We start from the raw sequence: 8,933 nt of genomic DNA on the forward strand, positions 1-8,933 counted from the left end.
ATTAATAATGAAAAAATAGTATAGAAAAAAAAATCAATGGTTTAAATATAAGTTATTTTTTAATAATAAACATATTAAAAATACATCAGAAAAAAAGTTTTTAATGATGATTAAAATATGTCTAAGGACATACGTTAAAAGAAATAATTATTTATTTATTTTTAAATTTGAGAAAGTGTTATTTAAAAATTAAAATAACAATGATTCTTTGTTTGATACCAAATGATAGAGTCAAAATAGGCTTTATTTTTTACGGTAAATCATTTTAAAGGAAAATAAGATGAATAAAATATTGAAATAACTCTTTAAAAATATTATTTGTTATATAATCAAGTAATTAAAAATTACAAAACGATAAAATTGGAAAAGAAAAAAAATAAAAAATATATATTTATTTTTAGGACAAATCAATTTAAAAAATAAAACAATGAAAAAGAAAACAAATGAATAAAACCATAAAATAATTAAAATAATTTCTATAAGCATGCGATAAAAAATAAAATAAAAAAATTAGAAATATATTTTCATTTTTAAAACAAATAAATTTAAAAATAAAACAAAATTTTTAAATGAAAAATAAATAAAATAGTAAAAGAAATTTCCTACTGCTGCCTTTCAAGGACGTGCTTGTGTTTGCTGATTTCTAGTCAAGAACGTTCTGTGTTTGTTGATTGTGGCTTAGATTGTGTATAGCTCTGGTCAAAGTAATTAACTTATGTATTTTATTTGGTGATGATGTCAGATATCCTAACCCAATTACCGCCATCACAAGCTTTGTTACCGCCATCGCCATCACGTACATATATATACATGTGTTGTTGCCACTGACGTACATATAGACTTAAGGGATATATGTATTTTACTAAAATGTCCTCTTACTTATTTTATATAAACAACAATAAAATAATAATAATAATAAAATAAATATTTAAAATAATAAAAATAGTGATCCGTTTTTATTTTTTTTTATACATATAATATAGTAATATAATAAAATAATAATAATAATAAAACATATAAATAATAATAATTATTATAATAATAATATTTTTTTGTAATTTTAAATAATAATTATATTTTTATTTAACATAATTTTAAATATTTATATTTAAATTTATATCACATTTAATTCTAAGGACAAATTGGTAATTGTTTATTTTTATTCTTTTTCTTGTATTTAACGACTCACTCTCGACTCTCTCTCTCACGACAACCCCCGATCCAAACACAGCCTTAAGAAAAAAGTGTGCCAAGTGTGCCAAGTGTGCCATGCAATGCGTATTGGTTGTTGCAGGAAAGATGGTGGAGACCGGAGGAAGCACTCGTACATGGCGAACATTCAAGGAAAAACCAATAACCATGTTAGTTAACTTCACAAAGATGGTGGTAAAACTTGGAAAAGATGACCCCAGAAGGTTGATTCACTCCATTAAGTTCGTTCCACTGTTTTTCATGACCACTCAGTGTGGGCCGTTCTCACTGTCGTTCTTGTCCAGGACTTTTATGTGGGTGAGTAAAGAGCCATATTTTAATTAAGATTTTCCTTTCATATATGTAAACTTTGGTTAACAAATGTTATATTGTAACATTTTTTAGGTGCAACACTCGGAAAAGTTTTGAACAGGGTGTTGGCAACGGCGTTTGCTGGTGGTCTTGCGGTTGCAGTCAGTAAAATAGCAAGTTTTTCTGTAGATGTGGGAAAGCTCGTAACCTGGGTCTTTGAATCTTTCGTAGGTAATTATACTGTTAATTAATTAATTAATTAATCTACTAATACGAAGAATGAGACGAAACTAAAGTGTTTAATTTCACAGGAGGATTGCTGTCATTTCTCAAATTTTCCCCGCGACTGAATGAGAGATATGATAATGGGGTTCATTGCATTTATATTGACCTTCTGTTCAGAATCTCTTTATAAGAGTAGCGAGAATAAACTGTTAATTGTTGCAGGAGTGAGGTTATTAATGATCATATTTGGGAGTTTTATTGCTCTTATGGTAAATATTTGTATACACCCCGTTTGGATCGGCCAGGAACTTCAAAATCAAATTTCTTCCAATGTCGTAAAGCTCGCAGACCTTTGAGAAGGTAATTAATCTGCTTTAATTTTCGCTATCATTTATGCTCTCGTGCCATTCCTATGATTGGTGCCATATTGAACCTGCAGATATTGATCCCTTTTGTTCTGAGCCTCCTCTGTTTTTTACTTTTTTCTTTTCTCTCTGTTTTTTCTTTTAATTAGTAATTTAGTATTTCGATTTTGGTCATCGTGAACGATGCCTAGTAGAATTATGAGTTGTTGACTTATATGTGGACACTCCTCATACTTCATTTCATAATTTTTCACTAATTATGAGAGTGCTTGTTACTGAAATTTAGAAACTAACGAAAAAGTGACAATACAATTGGCAGGATTTAGTGGTAAATACTTCAACAATTTAGAGGATACAGCAGAAGCTGAGGATGATGACCCATTTCTAAGTATACTCTCTTCAAAGACTAGTGAAGAAACAATGGTGAACACCAATAACGATTCATGATTTCACACATTTTTATCCAGAAAATTAAGGTCACCCCAACAATACATATACTCATCACGCTAATCTGCTATATTTAATTTGTTTTGGTATGCATAGGCTTTTTGGGCAAGATGGGAACCTTGTCATGGCAGCTTCAGGTTCCGCCATCCATGGAAGCAATACTTGAAGATTGGAGACAAGATTCGGTCGTGTGCTTGCAGAATTCAAGCTCTCAGTGTCTCTCATCTAGTACGTACAATATTTCACATCTCTTTCATATTAGTTAGTTGAGACTATAATCGTTTAAGTTTAAGATCATTTGTTTAAACTAATTTTAAGTTTAATTCAACACTACAATATACCTCATTTCGTATTTCATTTATATATTATGAAATTATCTTTTTTTCTCGACGGTGACGCGAGACTTTTAACATTTGATAACACTGTTTTTTGCGTTTTGGCATGCAGACCCCATATGAAATTCGAAGCAGGATTGAAGAGCAATGCAAAAACATGATGGTTGAATCTGGGAAGGCCCTTAGGGAATCATCATTTATGCTTAATCTGATGGTTAAGTCAGCAATGCCAAATCTCCATGTGACGAATGCCGAAAGTGCTACTGAATCTCTTAAATCTCTTCTGAGAGCAAACCCGTGGGAAGGTGGTGATTTAGTGGAGATACTACCGGCCATTACAGTGGCATCACATCTAATTCATATAGTTTTGTGTGTTAAGGAAATTTGTGAAGCTGTTGAGGAACTTGCAAACCTTGCAAATTTTGAGCCTTCCGAGATATTCCATCGAGGAACAGTGCAATCTACTTCTGATAATGATGGTACGGTTGCTGTGATTACTGAAAGCCCATATGATGCATGAATAAGACAAACATTCGTGGGATTCGTCCAATAGGATACAAAAATATAGATTATGATACTTTATTTCATATTTAATGTTGTAAAACGTTTATTTTATATGTATAAATGTTGTATTTTAAGATGGTTTGAATTTTTGCTGTAGGTTTACATACTTAATTTTATGATTTTTTTAAACTTTTATAATATTTTATTTGTTGCTATTAATTTAATGTATATTCTATTTAAAATAATCTTTATTTTTATTGTGATTATTATTTAACGATTCAGTCTAAAATAATTTAAAATGGTTAGATGTTAACACACAAACGTGATTGGTTGGTATAAGGACACAGTGGTTAATAACTTTCTATTTTTCAAACATTTTTTTCTCCTGCCGTCACAACAATTAAGAAACAATAAATTCATCGTCACAACAACTAAGAAACAACTAAGAAGAAGGAGATGCTGACTAACGAGATTGGTCAAAGGTGTAAGCACACCTGATGTTAATAGTTTATAGACTTTTAAGTTTTAAGTTAGAAGCAAGTAGAATGAGTTCAAATATTTCATTGGATTTTTTCATTTTTTTATTTTTTAATATATTTTAAAATTTTAAAATTATAATTCATCTGTTTATTTTAAAGACACAACATACCAACATAATAAAATCTAATAGAAAATTCAAATTCGGTTAGAAACCTTTAAAACTTTTCTAACTAATTTTTATTGGGTTTAACTACACGTTTTATCACTTAATTCTTCTTTTTTTTTATTATTCTTTTCTTTTTCTTCTTCAACATATTTTATAATTAAATTTTAAGTTTACAATTTTATCATTCAAATTTTTTCTACATATTTTACCATCATGTTTTGTGATGCTCTAAACATCTTACCGTGACATCAATTTTGCAAGCAAAATTGTTTTGTTTTTTTATAAAAAAAAAAAAAGAGGCATTTTGTTAAATTTTAACATATAAAACGTAGGAACATTTTTATTGAACGAGAAAACGTTACAATGACGGAAAATAAGTTTAAGAACAATCCAGAATGCCAAAAAAAGAGAAATTAAGTATCATCACTTCATTATTTACATCATTAGAGAAGTCAAAAGGAATCCCATTATAGTATTACCAGAGAAAGAAAAATCAAAACAGAAAAAAAAAAATTCATATCCTATTCTATAAAATCCTGGAGACTTTAGGTCAAATAGCTTCTTTTTGTCTTTTCTCTTTTTCTCCCTGCAGCTTAGCAAACGAAGTAGCTCACAGAAAGAACGGCCAAAATGGATAACCAAAATGAAGAACTAATTTTTTATTTTTTAATGAAAATGAAGTAATAAAAAATTATCTTATTTTAAAAACCTTATATATATATATATATATATTCTAATTTTATATTTAATAATCATTTCAAAAATTAATTATATATATATATATATATATATATATTTATTTATCTTCACCAATTTTCTATCAAAATTAGAAACACCAATTTTCTATCAAAATTAGAAAATGCACACATGTGTTTTTGCCTGTAGAAAAGAGAATATTTTCAAATTTTTCTATTAATACGGAGTGCAGTCAGTAACTATAGCATATAATTAGAGAGGATATTTTCATCCTTTTCCCCGTTAATAGGAACTGCAGATAGTAATTACAGTGTTGAGGAAGGAATAGCATCCAAGTATCATATTTGGTGTAGTTACATGATATAAAAGCCAATTAATATAATTCTTTTAATAATTTAGAAGTTAAAGGATGGAAATTACGTTAACAAAATTATTCAACTTGCATTGATTTGTTTACTGATGCTTGAGAATTACTTATTTTAAAACTTCTTTTCTTTTTCTAATTTTATAGTGTATAAAAGTGTTTTTCTAAACAATTTCGTTGAAGAAAAAATGGCATCCATATCTAACTAGTTATCTAAAACATATTTAAATTATAAATATTAATCTATACTTACATATATAAAAAATCTATACTTATATCTAATTTTATAATTATAATAATAATAATTTTCCTAATTTTTTATCATAAAAAAAACAACACACATACACCTAACCATATATTTCCATTAATTATAAATAAAATGGCTTCATCTCAAATATTGTTCAAATCAAACCACCCTAGTGATCTGAAACATAAAGGCTAATATAAGATTCACATCAGAAGGGATTTCTGTTTCTAAATTATTAAAATATGAAACAGTCATAATTTAATGAACTAAATCATATTTATCTAAGCCAACATAATAAATGCTGATATTTATTGATTGACAAATTAAGAAGCAAAAGCATATAAAATTGCTTCGAATTAAATAAACCAACTCAGACAATACATAAATAAATAAACTAAGATAGTTTCGAAAGTACACTTCATTGAGAGAGGAAGATCTTAGACAATACATAAATAAACCAACTCAGAGAATAAAGAAGAAAATCGAATTAAAAATGACTAATTATAACTTGTATAGTCTGGTACATAAAATTAATTTTTAAAAGGTAAGAAGTATTCAGAAAAAAAAAATGAAAAGTCTCTATAAAAAATTAGCGTACACATTTTTTAAATATACATGATATTATATTAATAGGTGATAATAATGTAGTGTTTTTAAGTTAATGTATAAAATAAAATTATATTTATTAAAAACAAAGTAAAATATATCATAAAAGATCAGAGAATAACGGTTGATACATAGAAAAAGAAAAAAATAGACAATTTTTTAAAAAAATTTGTAAAAATAACAGTTAATTTTTAAAAATTTAATAAACAATTATATTTTTAAAAGATAAAATTGATATTTTAAAGAAATTCTTCTTTTTATATTGTTATAAATTTAATACGAAATTTATAGAGCTAAAGTGATTTTTCTTTTTAATGATACAACTAATATGCTCAAACATATAAAGCCCAGTATAACTCAATGCATAGGCAGATGGTTCCAGCACCCTATATTTTCCTTCTGTAACCCCATAGTCCTGATGAAAAGACATTTTTGCCCTTACTGAAAAATAACCCTTCTTTTCCATCTCTCTTCTTCTCATTCCTCATCCACAACAACAAACATGGTCGGAGAGTAAAAGTCGTACCATTGACTGACTATTGGAACTTTCTTGGAGTGTCATTACCCTTACTACATCACTTGAAGAGGTTGGTTTTTGAAAAAGTTTGGCTTTTGACTTTTGTAGGTTTACTTTTACAATTGAATAATCTGAAAATATTCTTTCTTGAATGCATAATTGGAGACGCATTTTCAAATTTAAAAATATATTTTGAAAGTTACTTTCTAAAATATATTTTTTCAATCATTTCAGAATGTGCTAAAATTTTTAAATATATTCTGTTTTTCCACTCTTACATTTAAAAACAACAAAAACAGAGAGGCCTCTGCAAATAGAAGAATATGGGGTGTAGGAAGCACCTGCACAACGCTTATTTCCATACAACACAAGTCACCGACCATAGGGCTAAATTGCGCATTATAGTTCGCATCTTCAACTTTTTCGCTCGGTAAGATACATTTAATCAAAATCATTCTCTTGAAAAATTTTCAAGTTTTAAACTAAATACCCAAAGATATTTTTTGTGTTTTCACTTTACTTGGTTTCAGACACTATAGGTCAAGCAAAATTTTTCCTTATAAATTTAGCAATTAACCAATTGAGCTTACAAACTTTTAAGTTTTAAGTTAAAAGCAGGTAGAATGAATTCAGATTTTTTTTTCTAAACATTTTATATTGTTATCTTCTGTTAAACATTAAAAATACACTATGTCTTAATAAAAAATTCAAATTTAGTTAAAAAACTTTGAAATTTTTCTAACTAATTTTCATTTGGTTTAATTACACGTTTTATCACTTATTTTTTTTATTATTCTTTTCCTTTTCTTCTTCAACATAGCTTATCATTAAATTTTAAGCTTCACAATTTTATCACTCAAATTTTTTCTACATATTTTACCATCATGTTTTGCAATGCTCTAAACATCTTACCATGACATTATTTTTGTAAAAAAAAAACGTTTTGTTTTATAAAGAGGCATTTTCTTAAACATTTAACATATTAATTAAACATATACAAATTGAAAAATATAATGATAAAATATAAAAAAAAGAAACAAGATGGTAAAATGCACAAAATAATGACATTTGAGTAATAAAATGTTTAATTAAACATTGTTATTATTTCGATACAATAATTAAACATATACAGACACCACACTATATCAATAATAAAAAAATATATTATTATTATTTTTTATTTTTTTTTAATTTAAATAATTTTATCTTTTACCCTATTTATCATTTTCTTTTCTTCATTCATGCCATTATCTCAAGCTTCGAGTTTTGTTTATTGAAATTTATACAAATCCACCGTTTTGATCTTTTTTGCCATGTCAAAATGTTACGGACTGTACGGTACATTTGTTACTATTTCTGCTATGCGTTCAACAAATAACATAATGAACACGAGTTCTAGTCAAATAGCTGTCCAGACAAAAGAAAACCACATAGTCTCTTACGTCAAATTCTCGCAAATCTGGTTGCAAATTTCAAAAACCGTTAACTTGATAAAGGAAAAAAATAAAACTTAAACATGGTAATAAGAATAATCAGAAATGTGAAAACTGTGTTTAGAGGATCGATGAGATGAAACATGTCAAACACCCTCGAGTGCAACCATGTGTAACCATTTCACACTATGTAGGATTTTCTCGTGAATGAGAAAATAATTTTTAAGAAAGAAGACTTACACGCTTAATGTTTTAAGATTTAAAATTTAATTAGTATTTTACTCTATATTGAATATATATATATATATATATATATATATATATATATATATTTAATTGTTTCTTAATATTTTTTTATTAAATTGAGTTTCAATTTTATTTAAAATCGTGCAGAATCTCTTATTTGAATAGGAACAAGAGAGAAAAGATATTTCATTTCAATGACGTCCAAAATAAATAAAGATGAGACTAGAAAAAAAGAAAGAGAATATTGGAGTGGTAGATAGGGATATTAATGGAGCGGATAGGATCAATGACGGAACAATGTTGGGACTAAGGAAGGTCATGCCTTCCAATTTTTTTTTATATATTTATATAATTTAATATATGATTTTAAATATTTTTTTTTAAATTTAATATTTTAATAAATATTTACACATTTATATTTATATATAAGAAAAAGTTTTCTTTTTCACATTTATTTTTCAATTTAATCTTTTAAACATTTTTTAAATAAAAATAATTATTTTATTAATATTATTTTTTAAATGGTTATTTGTTTAATTTAATCATTTTTTATTTTTTAAAATTGAACCATTATAAATGAAAATTAATTTTACTAAGATTATAAAAATTATTTATATCTAATTTTATAATTATAATAATAATAATTGTACTTTTATTATTTTTTATTATCATACAAAAACATACAATGTTTTGACTAGTTTATATAAAAATTTTAGGATTACTCTTTTAGTTCCTATTTTCGTTCAAAAATATTAAGTTGGTCATCTAGTTTTTTTTTAATTTTAATTTGGTCCAAATT

The sequence above is a fragment of the Vigna unguiculata genome, chromosome 5 (assembly GCF_037176805.1).
Source record: "Vigna unguiculata cultivar grain cowpea cultivar isolate G323 ecotype 2 chromosome 5, ASM3717680v1, whole genome shotgun sequence".
Lineage (NCBI taxonomy): Eukaryota > Viridiplantae > Streptophyta > Magnoliopsida > Fabales > Fabaceae > Vigna > Vigna unguiculata.